The sequence below is a fragment of the Psammomys obesus genome, unplaced genomic scaffold (genome assembly GCF_907164565.1).
Source record: "Psammomys obesus unplaced genomic scaffold, mPsaObe1.curated_primary_1811, whole genome shotgun sequence".
Taxonomy (NCBI): Eukaryota; Metazoa; Chordata; class Mammalia; order Rodentia; family Muridae; genus Psammomys; species Psammomys obesus.
This window is the reverse complement of record NW_026596036.1, coordinates 569,047-585,459: the sequence shown is the minus strand read 5'-3', so window position 1 is coordinate 585,459 and position 16,413 is coordinate 569,047. Positions and strand designations below refer to the sequence as shown.

Sequence of the window (16,413 nt, the reverse complement as noted above, 5' to 3'; positions counted from 1 at the left end):
ATTTCTTTCTCAGCCGTTTTGTCTTTGGTATACAGGAGGGCTTCTGATTTTTTTGAGCTGATTTTGTATCCTGCCACTTTGCTGAAAGTGTTTATCAGCTGAAGGAGTTCTCTGGTTGAATTTTTGGGGTCGCTCATGTATACTATCATATCATCTGCAAATAGTGACACTTTGACCTCTTCCTTTCCAATTTGTATCCCCTTAGTCTCCTTTAGTTGTCTTATTGCTCTGGCTAGGACTTCAAGTACTATGTTGAAGAGGTATGGAGAGAGTGGGTAGCCTTGTCTTGTCCCTGATTTCAGTGGTATTGATTTAAGTTTCTCTCCATTGAGTTTGATGTTGGCTATCGGCTTGCTGTATATTGCCTTTACTATGTTTAAGTATGTGCCTTGTATCCCTGATCTCTCCAAGACTTTAAACATGAATGGGTGTTGGACTTTGTCAAATGCTTTTTCAGCATCTAAGAAGATGATCATGTGGTTTTTCTCCTTCAGTTTGTTTATGTGGTGGATTACACTGATGGATTTCCATATGTTGAATCACCCTTGCATGCCTGGGATGAAGCCTACTTGGTCATGGTAGATGATATCTTTGATGTGTTCTTGGATTCAGTTTGCAAGTATTTTATTGAGTATTTTTGCATCAATGTTCATAAGAGAGATAGGTCTGAAGTTCTCTTTTTTTGTTGGATCTTTGTGTGGTTTAGATATCAAGGTGACTGTCGCTTCATAGAATGAGTTTGGTAATGAAGAACAATAATTTTTAATCTTTAATTTGTAAAATATTGAAAATACTTGTAAGGTAAAAAAAAAAAAAAGGCATGATTCAATTTTCCAAAAAATGAAAATAATGGATGCCAAATGCATGTAAATTTTTGCTCTTGTGAACTGATTGGCCTTCTCTTTGATCAACTTCCCCTGATGGGGGAACAGCCTTACCAGGACACAGAGGAAGACAATGCAGCCACTCCTGATGAGACCTGATAAACTAGGATCAGAAGGAAGGGGAGGAGGACCTCCCCTATCAGTGGACTGGGGGAGGGGTATGTGTGGAGAAGAGGGAGAGAAGGTGGGATTGGGAGGGGAAGAAGGAGAGGGCTACAGGTGGGATACAAGGTGAATAAAATGTAATTAATAAAAATTAAAAAATTGGTCTTACACTTTTGCTCATCCATTGTATCATCCACAGCTCAAAGCCATAATAATGCTAAGGAAGCTGATTGTTCATTTTCTTGGTTCTTAAAAAGCATAGTGGAAAGTGACCTGGAATGATGGTACATGTCTTTAATCCCAGCACTCCAGAGACAGGGGCAAACAGATCATCCCAAAACAAACAAACAATGCATAGTGGATATGTAGGGAGGATTATTTTTAAAATAATTCAGGTCCTTTGAATAGATTTTTCTGTAAGACACTCTGGGGAAAATGGGAATTCTGCATCGGTAAATACCTACTTCCCGTCTTCTGCCACTTTCACTTTCTCAGTTGAAATTCCGTCTTCCCAAATGACTCTACCTTGTGTAAAGCTGAAATAAAACTATACCCCACAACTGATCCCTTGCCAGCTTGACACACAAACATATTACTTTTCAGCTGGGACCTTTCCTTTTTATTGTCATGTTAATATCAATATTATAATTTTAAAAAACCTCAAATTTTTAAAGTCCCAGAGTCTTTAAAAATTCAAATACTTTGAAGTTCTGTCTTTTAAAATCATCCAAAGTCTCTTTCAGCATTCAAAGCCTCTCTACAATATCCAAAATCCCTCTAAAATTCCAGTCTTTAAAATCCCACCATCTCTTTAAAATTCCAGTCTTTCAACCGTGGGCTCCTATAATATCAAAACTAAGTAGAAAACCTTCTTGCTCAGAGAGGGAAGAATTGCGGGCACAGTCACAACCAAGTCAAATCAAAACCCAAGTCCAACAGGACAAAGCTGCACATCACTCGTGTGTCGTAAGATCCACAGGACTCCGTTTTGCAGCTCCACCAGCAGCAGCACATACCGGCTGTCTCTTAGGCTCAGGCTAGCTCCACTCCGCAGTCATCACAGTCCTTGGTGGTCATCTCCTGGTGGCAGCATCTCCAAGATGCTGGGGTCTCTGCTATGCCTGGGCTGCATCTTCATCAACAGCCTCTCCTGAGCTCTCTCCTTGTCACACAGTACAGTGCTTCAACTGCTCTACGTAACTCCTTCACACCTTCAAAACCAATACCACCTAGAAAACTCTACCCATTATCATGTTCAGTGGCCAGCGCATGGTACATCCTGGCTCCCTCCCACAGCTTCTGAGTGCTAACCCCCCCAAAAAAACAAAAAACACTTTCAAGAAAAAATTTTTTTTGCCTCAGTGGTGCTGTCTCTTCTTAATCACAGCTGATTCTTCAGCACCAGTTGGCCAGTATTGATTGTTCCTACAAAGCAAAAGTTGCACTGTAGTGGTTCTTGTCTCCTGTTAATAACAGATTCTTCAGTTCCAGCTGATGAGAAGCACAGATTCTTAATTCAAAGTATTGAATGACCCCAGGAGACAGTCTTTAAGGGACTATAAAACCTCTCAGAAAGTTCACAAGCCAGTCCTCCATCTTCTGCACAGATCTCAGTGTTCTTATCTCTCGAGCTCCCACAGAACAGCCCCCTGAGCTCTGGTCACTCAGTAGCTTTTCTAGCCCAAAGTTTAAATGTTACCATAATCCTCCTCAGAATGGAACAGGTCTGCCACACCAATACCCCTAATTTCTGTCTTAATTGGATTTCTATTGTGATAAAACACCATGATCAAACACAAGTTGGGGATGAAACACTTATTTTTGCTTGCACTTCCCCCAGCATAGTCCATCATCAAAGAAAATCATGGGAGGAGCCTGGAGACAGGAGCTGAAGCAGAGGCAATGGAGGAATGCTGCCTATTAGCTTGCTCCTCATGCTTGTTCAGCCTGCTTTCTTATACATTCCAGGACCGATGCCCAGGGATGGCACTGCCCACAGTGAGCTAGGCCCTCCAACATCAATAATCAATCTAGAAAACACACAGGCTTGTACACAGGCCAGTCTGGTGGGGGAATTGTCTCACTTAAGGCTTCTTCTTCCCAAATGTCAAATTGATATAAATCTGCCTAATACAATGAATGCCTTCCTCACTCATGGCATCTTACTAGTTATATAAATTCTACGAAACATATGTTCCTAATGAAACATATGTATCTATGAGCCTGGGACATTTTTCTACTTCTGTTTTCTTTCTTCAGTGTCTTAAAGGTTGTATTGTACAAGCATTTTCCTTCATTGTTTAGATTTATTCCAAGATTTTATGAGATAATTGAAAATTATATCATTTTCCTTGATTTCTTTCTCAGTATGTTTGTCCTTTCTATATAAGAAGGCTACTAAGTTTTGTGTGTTGATTTTGTGTTTTGCTATTTACTTTTTTCAGAGGCGTTACTTGTTGTCTTTCCATGGCCTTAAGCGGCATCATTAAGTCACTAATTTGAAATCTTAATAGTTTTATGTAGGCATATACTGCTATAACTTTCTTCTTAGGACTGCCTTCATTGTGTCCATAGATATTGGTATGTTGTGTTTCCATTTTCATTCAATTGTGAGAGGTTTTTTTTTAGTTGTCCTTTTTTTCTTTTTTGACTCAATTGTCAGTCAATTCTGCGGTGATTAATTTTCATGAGTTTGTGTAGTTCTTGTGGTTTCAATTGCTAGTGATACCTAATTTTATTCCATTGTGGTCAGATAGAAAGCTAATTTTAGTTTTCAATTTTCCTATACTTATTGACACTCTCTTTGTATGCTAATACGTAGTCTATTTTGGAGAAGTTTCCATAGAAAAGAATGCATTCCTTACTATTTGGATGTAATGTTCTGAAGACATCTCTTAGGTGTGTTTGATTTATGATGTCATTTAACCTCAGAGTTTCTCTGTTTACTTTTTTCAGATAACCTGTCTATTGGTGAGAGTATTAAAAATCACCCACTATCAAGGTGTAGGAATCAGTCTGTTCTTTTATATCTAACATGTTTCTTTTATAACTGAAGACTTTAAGTTAGCCTGAATATATCCATTTTGAAATAAAGATCTTGACTGGGAACTGAATTCGGGTACCAGAAAATATCACAGAATGTACACCTGGCAGGAAACAAAGTTAGCTCTCCTAGCAACAGCCTCCAGAAAATATAACAGAATAAATGCTTCATAGAAAATAGAGACAAACTCCCTGGCAATAATCAATGGGAATCCGTTGAGAATCGGGTGAGAAAATTCTCCCCAATATTTCAGATATAGTTTAGAAAAATAGCCATTGTGATTGTGTGCCTCAGAAAAGGTCACCCCACCCTGCTAAACTTCACCCAATTCTGTAACGCCAAGGTTTGTGCCCCCCTGCTTGCTGCCATGGAAACCCCCTGCTCACAGACTTTCCCCTTAAAAATCTTGTTCACTCAGAGCTCAGGGTCCTACTTCTCTACTGCTGCGTCAGTGAGACTTGGGTCCTGAGTTCAATCGCTCTCATAATAAAGCTCTCTTGCTATTGCATCGAGTCTCCTCCTGGTGGTCTCTGAGGGTCCTCAGAACCTGGCGTTACATAACAACTCCTCACCCTGTGATTGGTGTACATATGTTTAAGATTGTAATATTCTATTTGTGTGATTATTCTTTATTATGTATAAAGTGCCCTCATTTTCTCTTCTAGATTGGTTTAGTTTGAAACCTATTTTGTCAGATATGGGGATAACTATACTATTTTTCTTAGTTTCATTTACTTGGAATACCATTTTTCATCCTTTTACCCTGAGGTGGTATCTGTTATTTTTTTTATAAGGTGTGTTTCTTAGAAAAATATAAATTCTGTTTTCTAATTCAATCTGTTTAACCTGTGTTAAAGAGTTGAGACCATTACTATTAAGAGTTATTATAGGTTTCTCTTCCAGTCCCAGATGTTGTGGGAGCCTCTGGGACCAGAAACAGGACCGTGCAAACATGGCCAAGTCCGAAAACCACACCACACACAACCACAAATAGCACAGAAATGGCATCAAAAATTCCAGTCATAAAGATACGAATCCCTTAAAAGGGTGGACCCCAAGTTCTTGAGGATCATGTGCTTTGCCAGGAAGCACAACAAGGCCTGAAGAAGATGCAGGCAAACAACACAAAGGCAATGAGTACGCAAGCAGAGGCCGTCAAAGCCCTTGTGAAGCCTGCGGCATTTAAGCCCAAGATACCAAAGGGCCCTAGCCACAAACTCAGCAGTCTGGCTTTCATCGCTCACCGCAAACTTGGGAAGCAGATTCGAAGATACATGGCCAAGGGTCATAGGCTCTGCCAACCAAAGCCCAAGGCTCAAACCAAGGCAGAGGCCGCAGCTCCAGCTAAGGCCAAGGCTTCACCTCCAGCTCAGGCTCCCAAATGTGCCCAGGCCCCTGTAAAAGCCCCGTAGGAAAGGCTTCTGTTAATGTGAAGACAGACGGACTGGTGTGACACACCCACCTACACACTATTTACAGATGACCAGTGTCCTATGCTGTTTTCACAAATAAACCTGAGGCCAAGATCTGTTAAAAGGAAAAAAAAAGAGTTATTATAGAAGAATGTATATTATTCCCTATCTTATTATTGCTTTGTGTATTTTGTTAGACCACTTTCATTTTAGTGTTTGGGGAATTATTTATTTATTCTTTGTGCCTTCTTTGGTATGTTTAACCTTGCCTTTAAATCTAAGTATTTCTTTCAGTATCCTCTATAATGGTCATAAATTTTTAAATCTGTTTTTATCATGGAAAGTTTATTTATCATTTTGCCTATTTTATAATATTGAGAGATTCTTTCTGACCATGATCCTGTCCACTTGATTTTCTGCAATGCTTCTTCACCCTTGACATCTCTTTCTATAGATTGGAGAAGTCTTCTTCAATGATTTTGTTGAAAATATTTTTGGACCACTGATTGACCTGGGTCTTTTCTTGTTCCTCTATACTTATAACTCACAAGATTAATCTTTTTATACTGTCCCAGAGTTCTATTCATGGGGGAGAAGACTTTATATTTTCTTTTGTTTAGTAATCCAGTTCTTCTACCTTTCCTTAAAAACCTGATAGTCTCTCTTCCATTTGATCCAATTTATTAGTAAAGCTTTTCTCTGAAAATTTTACTTGAATTCCTGAAATTTTCGCTTAAGTTTTATTTTATTTTATTTTTTGCTTTTCTTCAGAGATTCTGTCTCTTCACTAAATTCTATTTCATGTCTTGAATTTTTGGTTATTTTATTCAACTGTGTTTTGAGTCTTCACTCTGGCCTTTATCAATATCCTCTTTGAGTTCCTTCATCATATTTGTTATTGCTATTTTGAAATCATTGTTTTGTATGACATCTAAGTTGCTTTTCTCAAGAAACAGTACTATGGGAGTACTGATTTTTTTTTTTTTTTTTTGCAGTCACACGTTGTGTTGAATATGCATGTTTCTGCAATGGGACCTAGGCTTCTGGAGTTGGGGGTCTCGGTAGTGTTTTTTGGTATGGGAACCTTGTCTCTCCTTTGAGTTGACATTTCTTCTGTTGATATGTTTTCTGTTACCTCAACCTGTAAAGTTGTAGTTGAATGAAACTTAGGGTTCAGTCTTGGGACAATTTTGTTGCTGTTCAAATGGGGTAAGTTGAGAAGTAATCCTGCTCAACTCAGTCTATGTGGATTTTCTAAGGCCAGGAATAGAGCTTTTGTGGAGTTAGAAGATTCTCACAGCTAATCTTGAGGAGTCTACGAGATGAGCTCAGGACTTCTCCTCATGCAGCAGGGGCAAATGGAGTTAGTTATATGAGTCTAATGTCTTTAGCTAGAGAGGGCAAGATGGAATGTGGGCCACAGGATTTATGAAGTGGACAGTGAGAATCTAGGATTCTTATCTCTAAACAGATGCCCTGGGGACAGGTTGTGGGGCTGGGTAGAGTTGGTGGTAAGTCTAAGGTCCCTACCTGTAGAAGGGTGGCTGGGGCATTAGTAATGGAATTGGTGGAGTTGGAAGCAAGAGTATAGGGTCCCTGCTTTGAAATCAGGGCCAGAGGGGAGGCTACGGGGATGGGTGGAGCTGGGGGTCAGAATGTAGAGTTCCTACCTGGAAAGAAGACTTGGCACAGGGCATATGGTTCTCAGGCAGGTCAGGGAAGTGGGGTTTATGCCAAGAGTATAGGCTCTCTACCTCCATTATATAAGGTTCTTACCCCAGGACCAGGAGCCATAATGTGTTTTTAAATGTCTTTACTTATATCTTTCTTCATTCTGTTACTATAAAAAGTCATTGAAATCATTACTATGCTGTAACATGGTGTTTGAAGTAACCAAAATCTGTATTCCCAGGCCATAGTCAATCACATTTGGTTCCAGAATAAACTATGTGATACTCTATTTGAGGAGGATAGATTTTTTTCCAATGTAAGGTAGATTTATTTTATTTTATTTTATTTTAATAAATGTGTTCACTTATTCATTTTACATTCTGATCACAGCCCCTTCCCCTCCTCTCCTCCTGGTCCCACCCTCCCACAGTCTTCCCCATTTACCCCCTTCCCTTCTCCACAGAAAAGGGAACCCCCCCCCAAGCCCACCCTACCCATCAAGTTGCTTCAGGACTTAGTACATCCTCTTCTTTTGAGGCCAGGCAAGACATCCCAACTAGGGGAAAGTGATCCAAAAGTAGGCAACTGAATTGATATCAGATATGGCACATGCTCCCCTTATTGCTAAGGGGAGCCACATGAGGACTAAGCTGCCAATCAGTTACATATGTGTCATGGGCCCAGGCCAGTCCATGCATTCTCTTTGGTTAGTGCTTCAGTCTCTGCAAGCCCTTTTGAGTCTATGTTAGTTGACACTGTTGGTCTTCTTGAGGGGTTCTTGACCCCTCCAGGACCTTCTATCCTTCCCACACTCCTCCAGAAGATTTCTCTATCTCCCCCTAAAGTTTGGCTGTGGGTCTCAGCATCTGTTCTGCTGCTAAGTGGAACTTCTCAGAGGACAGTCATGCTTGGGCCATGCTTGCAAGCATAGCAAGGTATCATTAATAATGTCAGGGGTTGGTTTTCTCCTCTGGAGTGGGTCTTAGGTTGGGCCAGTCATTGGTTGGCCATTTGAGAGGACATTCTTTACATTAAAACTCAGAACTTCTAAAACTATTACTTTTCTCCTTTCCATATGCATTCTCTGAGATTCCATTTCCAGTCTTAAACTTTTGCTCTCTTTTAAGTGGCACTATTCGTATCTTGGATCACCACTTCTTTTGTGCATTAATAAATAGTCTGAGGAAACGTGAATCTTTCGGTTTTACTTTGTTTTATTTTATTATTTCTTCATTTGGTTTTGGTGCTTGGAACTAAACCCAGGACTGCATTCACACTAAACACATGCTCGTCCACTGAGCCTATTTATTTTCCCAGCCCCTATTTATTTTCATATAAATCCCTGACCTGATATGACCCTGCAGGTAGTCATCCAAGTGAGCACAACCCAGTCCTAAGAGAATGATTCCCATTGCCAACCCAGAGATGTAAAGGTCCATTACAATTTTCTGAGAAATGCTGCTAAAGCCACTTTATCGCCTAAATCTCAGCAAGTTGCAAACATATTACAATTCATTATAATTCATACAAAAATTCATAATGTCCCTTATTAATATTTCTAATGACTCAAGAGCACAAAGGAAACTAATGACTTCCTAACAAACTCAGTTTTCATTGCTTAGAACATCTTGTCATTCAACAAAAATCTAACCTAAATTTTCACGCAAACAGCTGCATCTTACTATCCATATTTATTACTACCCTTTACCTAGATTCAAGATCATAGGCTCACTCCATCCTCTCTGCTAGCTGCTCAACACAGTGGACTAAAAGCATTCAGCCTCTGATCATGTATGAGGCACTTCCTGATACTGACACAATTTCAACAGGTGGACAAAGGCAACTTAGAAGAGCTTCTGCAGCTGGTCAGCCTCCCTAAATGACAAATCACTTTTACTTTTGTTCCAGAAATATATTTATAACAACATGTTCAAACTCTACACAGATTTAATATTCTATCCTTTTATGCTTAATATTTCTGAAATTACAAGTGATGGATCTCAGGATTCCTTTTTCTTCCTTCTCCAAGAATCAACTTTTGACTGACAAACAGTGCTCTCCTGAGTATCACTAGAGTTTGTGGTTCCTTCCTCTGTGTGCATATGATGCAGGGCTCATTGATAACACTAATTCATTTACATGAATTAACCGTCGTATAACTATGATACATTTAATGAGATCCCTTGGGGAACTCAGCTCCTCTTTCCCCCAGAGGAGCATTTTGAGAGCTCAGGGAAATTAATGAGAGAGGAGCTATAATGAACCACTAGAGGCATCCTGTGTCTTATCTGTGATGTTGGCAAGAGACAGAAAAACACAGGAGATTAATTAAAAAGTTATGTTCTCCTCTGGGTTGTTCGTCTTAACAGACAATCCCTGTGGGTCTGTAACTTGTCAAAAGTAACCAACTCTAGGCTTAAACCTTCTCAAAACTTTATATGTCTTGTTTTAAAATGCCCAACCTCCTGAACATCAGTAGGCCTGGCAGAACAGAGACAAACAGAGGTCTTCTATCCATATTCCTTTGTGCCCAGCTTCCTACATAATTAAAAGAGAACACCGGGTGCACAGAAAACTGATAGTCTAGGCATCATTGTGTAGGGAGTTAGTCTGTTCATTGCAGCAACTCTTTCCATTTCCACCTGAATCGCTGTCTTTAGCTCCGTTAGAAATGCAGTTGCAGTCAAAAGTGTGAGGGCTTTGGAGCTGGAAGACATCTTGCAGCTGACCTGTAGCAAATCATTCATTTCTTAGGATAGAGAGCAGGGGTTAGAGATACACAACTTGTCTAAAGCCATAAGGTAGCTAATGGGCTGTGCTTTAGCTAAAACTTTAGTCTCCTAAGCTCAGTGTTCTTCCGGGTAAATATTAAAACAGATTTCGTTTAATAAGAATGTGATGATGCCCCAAACAATTTGTTTAAATGTTTCTAACTCTTTGATTTTGTTCTCTGCTCTTCTGTAAAATAGATTTCACATTTTGGGTTGCCCCATGGATCTTTTGGTTAAGTGTATATACTTCACATCATTTTAATAAATACCTCTTTAATATTAAAAGTTGTTAAGAACAAACTGATATATTCATAATTAATAAAAATGATAAAAAGAATAAACAATTGATAAACAAAATAAATCTTAACACAATTATATTTAGTAAAAGAAATTAGATCTCCCAAAGGTACATTTTATCCATTCACAACAAATTCTAGAAATGCAAATTAACTGATAGTAATGTAAAACATATAATTACTTCCCTATAAAGAAATCAGAGCCTATCAGTGGACTTGGGGAGGGGCATGCATGCAGAGGGTGGAGGAAGGGAGGGATTGGGATGGGAGGAGAGAGAGAACCACAGGGGGGATACAAAGTGAATAAAGTGTAATTAATAAAGAAAAAAAAAAGAAATCAGAGCCAAAGGATTTTTTTTTGAGCCACGGTCTTACATAGTAACCCAAGCTAGCCTTAGATTCATAGTATCTCAGTCTCCCAAGTGTTGTGAATATAGGTATAATCCACCAATCTCAGCACGAAATGCTTAATTTTATTATAATAGTGGTTTCATGAATGTATACATTGTCAATATTGATTATGCCATATATTTTAATTTTTGACATATTGTGCAGGTATACTGTGGGAATTCTGCTAACTTATATATGTATATATGTACGTATGTATATATACATGTTCTACATATGTGTGTATATATATATATATATATATGTATACACACAAACATATATATATGTTACAGTAGGTCCAGTGAGCCCCTGAACTCATCCTGTAGTTATTTATTTCCCAGGAAAGGGTAAAAAGTAATAAAAATAATAAATAATTGATAAACAAAATAAATCTTAACATAATTATATTTAGTAAAGGAAATTAAATCTCCCAAAAGTACATTTTATCCATTTATTTCTTTGTATCTATATTTATATAAATAAATTTATGTATTTATATATGTTTATTTATACTACTTATTCCCAGGAGATAAATAACTAGAGGATGAGTTCACGGGCCCACTGGACCTACTGTGATTTGGACTGCAGTCAAAACACCGTTAGTCACCTGACCTCCAGAAGCTTCTACTTTAACTAGATGGCCACAATATTCCTATTTTAATTCTGAACCAGCCTCCAATAGCCCCTGGGAAGTCTGATTGTTTCCTTTCTCCCTGTGTACAGTTACCCTTGTAAAAAAGGCCGTCAGTACCTCTGGGGAAGGATAGGAGGACTAACAGTAAAACTCTTAGTTATTTTATCAGGTTCCTTCTTTAGGACCCAGCCTTCCTTTATTCAAGGGGCTTTGAATCTGCAATCTAGCTCAAGTCTGAAAACTGTTGCATAGGCTAAGATTTTCTCTTGCCCCAATGAACACATCTTCCATTTGTCTAAGAATTTTTCTTCATACAAAGATCAAATAAAAATGCAATATGCTTCTTATCTGTTTCATGCCTGGACACGTCATTGCTGATTAGCCAGTACCAAACATCCATATGAGTCATACCACCATAAAAAAAAAAAAATTCTCTTAAACTATGTTGCCTAATATGGGTCAGGCCATGTGGTGATTTGAATAAGAATGGACTCTATAGCATACATATTTGAATCCTTAGTCACCAGAAAATGGCACTATTTGAAAGGATTAAAAGGATTAGAAAAGGCCCAGCTGCTACCACACGGCTGGGTAGAAAGCAGCCAGAGGTCTGCCCTCAGTGGGCACCACTATGATGAGCAAGTATGTGGTGAAGAGATGGAAGAGAAAGAGCAGCAGAGCTGTTTGGGCCCTATGAAGAGAGGTGGAAGGAATGGCACTGAGAAACAACCTGGTATGAGAGGGCTGTGCTGACACCTGAGCCCATGGTGCTGTGCAGGCGGTGCTGCCAACAAGGATCACATCTGGGTTCAAGGCCCTACTGCAGCCAGGGTCAGTATTGATGTTTATGGCTCGTGCTACCACCAAAGGCCATGTGGATGTCCATGCTCTAGGCTGCAGCCTGAAGCCATGTTGATATCCCAGGCAGGGCCTTGCTGAGCTGCCCTTGCCCCTCTCCTGAGCAGCACAGGAGAGATGACCTCACCCCTTTCAGGCTGCTACACATGTGAGAGCTAGCTTCGCCCCTCTCCTGGGTAGCTCTGAAATGCTGGCCTTTGTGACATGGGTACAGGAGGCTGACCAACTCAGCTACCACCCAGGTCCAGATCCAGAGCTTTGAATTGGTCCACCCCAACATCTACTCCACGTATGAGCTGCTGGAGCATGTGAAGGAGACAGTCCTGTGGAACCACAGGATTTATAACTCAGGACAACAGCAGGATATCCGAGAGAAATCTCCATGAGGGTCTATTATCGATGGTATAGCAGAAACCAGAGCCTTGAACCAGACTTATTGCAATGCTCATTCACAAGTAAAGCTGTTTGGGCAAAAGGGTATACTGAGTGACACACAGCAGCTTCCAATGCCACTACAACAGGTGGTTGGGAGGAGGAAAAGACAGAGATGTGGAATGTACATGCAGAGCAGAACTAGAGATGCAACAGCTGTGACAGTGTGAGGGAAGGCTACAGCTGAATCAGAAGTGGGTTGTTGTCTAAAGGGATCAATGAGCCTTTTCTTTTTCTTTTGGGGGATTACTAGGGAAGAGGACAGATATGGAAGAACTGGAAAGTGAGTGGAATTAGGGTGCATGATGTGAAATTCACAAAGAATCAGTAAAAAATTATGTTTAAAAGGCATTAAAAGGTGTTGCCTTTTTAAACTTTTAACTTCATCTATTTAGTTGTTCACTTTACATCCCAATCATAGTCCCCATCCTCCTCCCACCCTCTCCCTTTCCTCTCCCCCTCCTCCACCACTCAGGAAAATCCCCACCCACTAGACCACCCCAGCACTTCAAGTCACATCAATACTGAGCACATCCTCTTCCATGATGACCTGGCAAGACGGTCCCACCAGGCAAAATTGATTGAAAAGCATGCAACAGAGTCCATCTCAGAAACAGGCCCTGCTCTCCTTACTAGTGGACCCACAAGAAGACCAAGTTGCCCATCAGGTCTATACATGGAGGAGGCCTAGATCCAGTCCATGCATGGTCCTTGGTTGGTACTTCAGTCTCTGCAGGCCCTCCTGAGCCCAGACTAGTTGGTTCTGTCAGTCTTCTTGTGAAGCTCCTGTCCCCTCTGGGTCCTTCTATCCTTCCCCAAACTCTTCAACAAAGCTCCCTGCGCTCTGCCCAATATTTGTGAGTCTCAGGATCTACTTCGATTGAAGTGTGGCCTTTTTTAAAGGAAGCTTGTCTCTTCAGAAAGAGAACAGTGACAAAGATAGGCTATTATAGACATTGTTTTGTGTATGTTACCCATTATGAAAATTACAATCACTTCGACTTTGGCAATACAATGCTGCCACCTGGCCCCTGCTGCTTCAGGGCCCAATTAAACCCATAACATTCATCTAAGAGAGCAGCAGCATCTCCAACCCTAAGGTCTGCCACAAGAAGGGTGACAATGAAGCCAGTGCCCCCTCGCCATTTTGCGTGAAGGGTATGTCTTCTGGGCCTTCCATTGTGGAGGATTAGATTTTATACCGTGTGCCCACTTTAGCAATTTCTTTGAGCTTTAAAACCTCTTCATTAACTCTAAGCCAAGAGATATCAGACATCTCCAGCTCCGTTTCAGTAGGCCATCTTTTGACAGATGCTTTAACCAGCTATAAACTTTTGACACGTTTTTTAACCTGGGAGAGCTTCCATACTGAACTTGGAATCTCCACCTTGTGGGTCCATATCCATAAACTCAGCCTGATGCAGTTAGGCTGTTCCCCCATTATCCCACATCCCTAAAATCTATTCCCATGGATATTCCAAGACTTCTGCTTGAAAATTTAGCAAAATCATTAAGCTCTACCTGTTGGTAGACTACACTTTCTATCTCCCTTCTAGGAGCCTTTTCACCCTTGAGTCTGATTATAGGTCTAAAGGAAACTATTGGTGGGCCCTGAGGAACAGCAGTGTTGTCTGCACTGGGATCTCCAGGGAAAGCCATTCTTTATGAGACAATGAAGGATTCATTATCTCAGGGAAAGGCAAAAAGGCCTTCAGTTGGTGGAGTTCCCAGGGGCATCTTTTCCTAAGGGTGGAAAGACTTCCTCCAGATGAGATAAACCTTTAAGAATCAGGGAGTTCAAGTCCTCAGCCACAGCAGGGTCCTCCTACACATCTTCACCTTTTCTTTACCAAGGAATGCCCTTACTTTAACTGCTGACACCCTCTGAAACGGGAGCTTGAATTTTCTCTGTAATTCAGCCAATCTTAAAATTAGTTTGATCTAACTTTCTGAAACATGAATTCTGTGGCTGCTGGAGAGAAGATTCTCTCGAATGGCACATTTAAAATAAAATTACACTGTTTATACATATCTGGAGCTGGTCAATTTTATCACTGAGTTTACTGTAGTCTTTCACCATATTCTGAGATGCTGTAAGTTGAATGTTTTTATCACAGAGCTCATCTTTTTCTTTTGTCAGTTTATCCAGCGGTGCTAGGAGCAACCAGCCAGCATAAATATTTTCCTGATTTTTCCACACATTGTCAAACATTTTATACAGAGTCACTAAATCTCTTGTTTCTTGGAAGGAGGGGCTGCGTTTTAGAAACCGGACAGCGAAGCTTTGCGCTTCCACTTTCCAGCCAACGCCAAGCGGTGGGCATCTCTTGGGACAACTGGCACAAGCACCGTAAGATGGAGGCTAAGAGAAAGCCCTACCACAAGAAGCAGAAGTATGAGCTGGGACCCCCCTGCTGCCAACAGAAAGAATGGCCCTCGTCGTATACACACAGTCGGAGTTCGAGGAGGCAATAAGAAGCTCCATGCCCTGAGATTGGGCGTGGGGAACTTTTCCTGGGGCTCTGAGTGTTGTACTCGCAAAACAAGGATCATCGATATTGTCTACAATGCATCCAATAACGAGCTTGTCTGCACCAAGGCTCTGGTGAAGAACTGCATTGTGCTTATTGACAGCACACCGAACCAACAGTGGTGCGCGTCCCACTAAGCACTGCGCCGGGGCTGCAAGAAGCGGGCCAAGCTGACTCTTGAGGAGGAAGAGATTTTAAACAAAAAACTATCAAAGCAAATTCAGAAGAAACATGATGAGAGGAAAAAAAAGAATGCAAAAATCCTGGAGGAACAGTTCTAGCAGGTCAAGCTTCTTGCCTGCCTGCATTGCCTCAAGACCAGGCCAGCGTGGCAGAGCAGATGGCTATGTGCTACAGGGCAAGGAGTTGGAGTTCTATCTGAGGAAGATCAAACCCCAGAAAGGCAAAATAAACCATCATTCATAGCTCATGTAATAAAGGTGTTTATTGTTCTATTAAAAAAAAAACTTTTGTTTCTCACAGTAGGTGAATCAGGATAATCAAACTGTCTTGATAATTTTGTTAACCTAAAACACCATGGGTTTTAGTTAATTCCATATGCATTCACGTTGAAAACCAAAAATAGCCATAACACATATCCCAATAAGTTTATATTTTAAAAAAGGCTTTCTGTGGGGGCCATGTTGATGCCTATGAGCCATGATGCTATCAGGGACCACAACTGGGTCAATGGTCCTTGCTGTATCCGGGGGCTGTGTTGATGTTCGTGGCCCTTAGTGTTACCCCTGAAAGCCATGAAGAAGTTCATAGTCTGTGGTACTGCCTGAAGCCATATGGATGTCCGTGGGTGGGGCTGCCTCTGGGGATCACATTGGTTGGTATTATGTTAAAACAAAAATGTTCATTAGGTGGAACTTGGGGAATCCTGCAGAAGAGAGGGAGGAAGAATTGTAAGAGTCAAAGGGGTCAAGGACAGTGTAAGAAAACCCATGGAATCAACCAGTCTGGGTTCACGGGGCTCAGAGACTGAACTGTCATCCAGAGAGCCTGCATAGGACTGACCTAAGCCCTCTGCACATATGTTACAGTTGTGTAGCTTGGTCTTCTTGTGGGACTCCTAACAGTGGGAGCAGGGGCTGTCTCTGACTCTGTTGCCTGCCTTTGGGACCCTCTCCTCCTACTGGGTTGCCTTGTCTAGCCTTAACAGGAGAGGAGGTGTCAACTCTTACTGCAACTTGATATGCCATGGCTGGTTGATATCCATGGGAGGCCTGCCCATTCCTGATTAAAAATGGAGGAGGTGTGGATGAGAAGGCAAAGTGCAAAGGTGGGGGGAGGGGCTGGGGGAAAGGAGAGAGGGAAAACTGCAGTCAGGATGTAGATAGATAGATAGATAGATAGATAGATAGATAGATAGATAGATAG

The 16,413-nt window shown here is 40.9% G+C and overlaps 1 pseudogene; it reads left to right on the top strand.

Annotated features, from left to right (window-relative positions):
- The first annotated feature begins 5,165 nt into the window (after window positions 1-5,165).
- On the top strand, window positions 5,166-15,453 carry LOC129687334 (40S ribosomal protein S8-like; annotated as a pseudogene).
- Window positions 15,454-16,413: the final 960 nt, after the last annotated feature.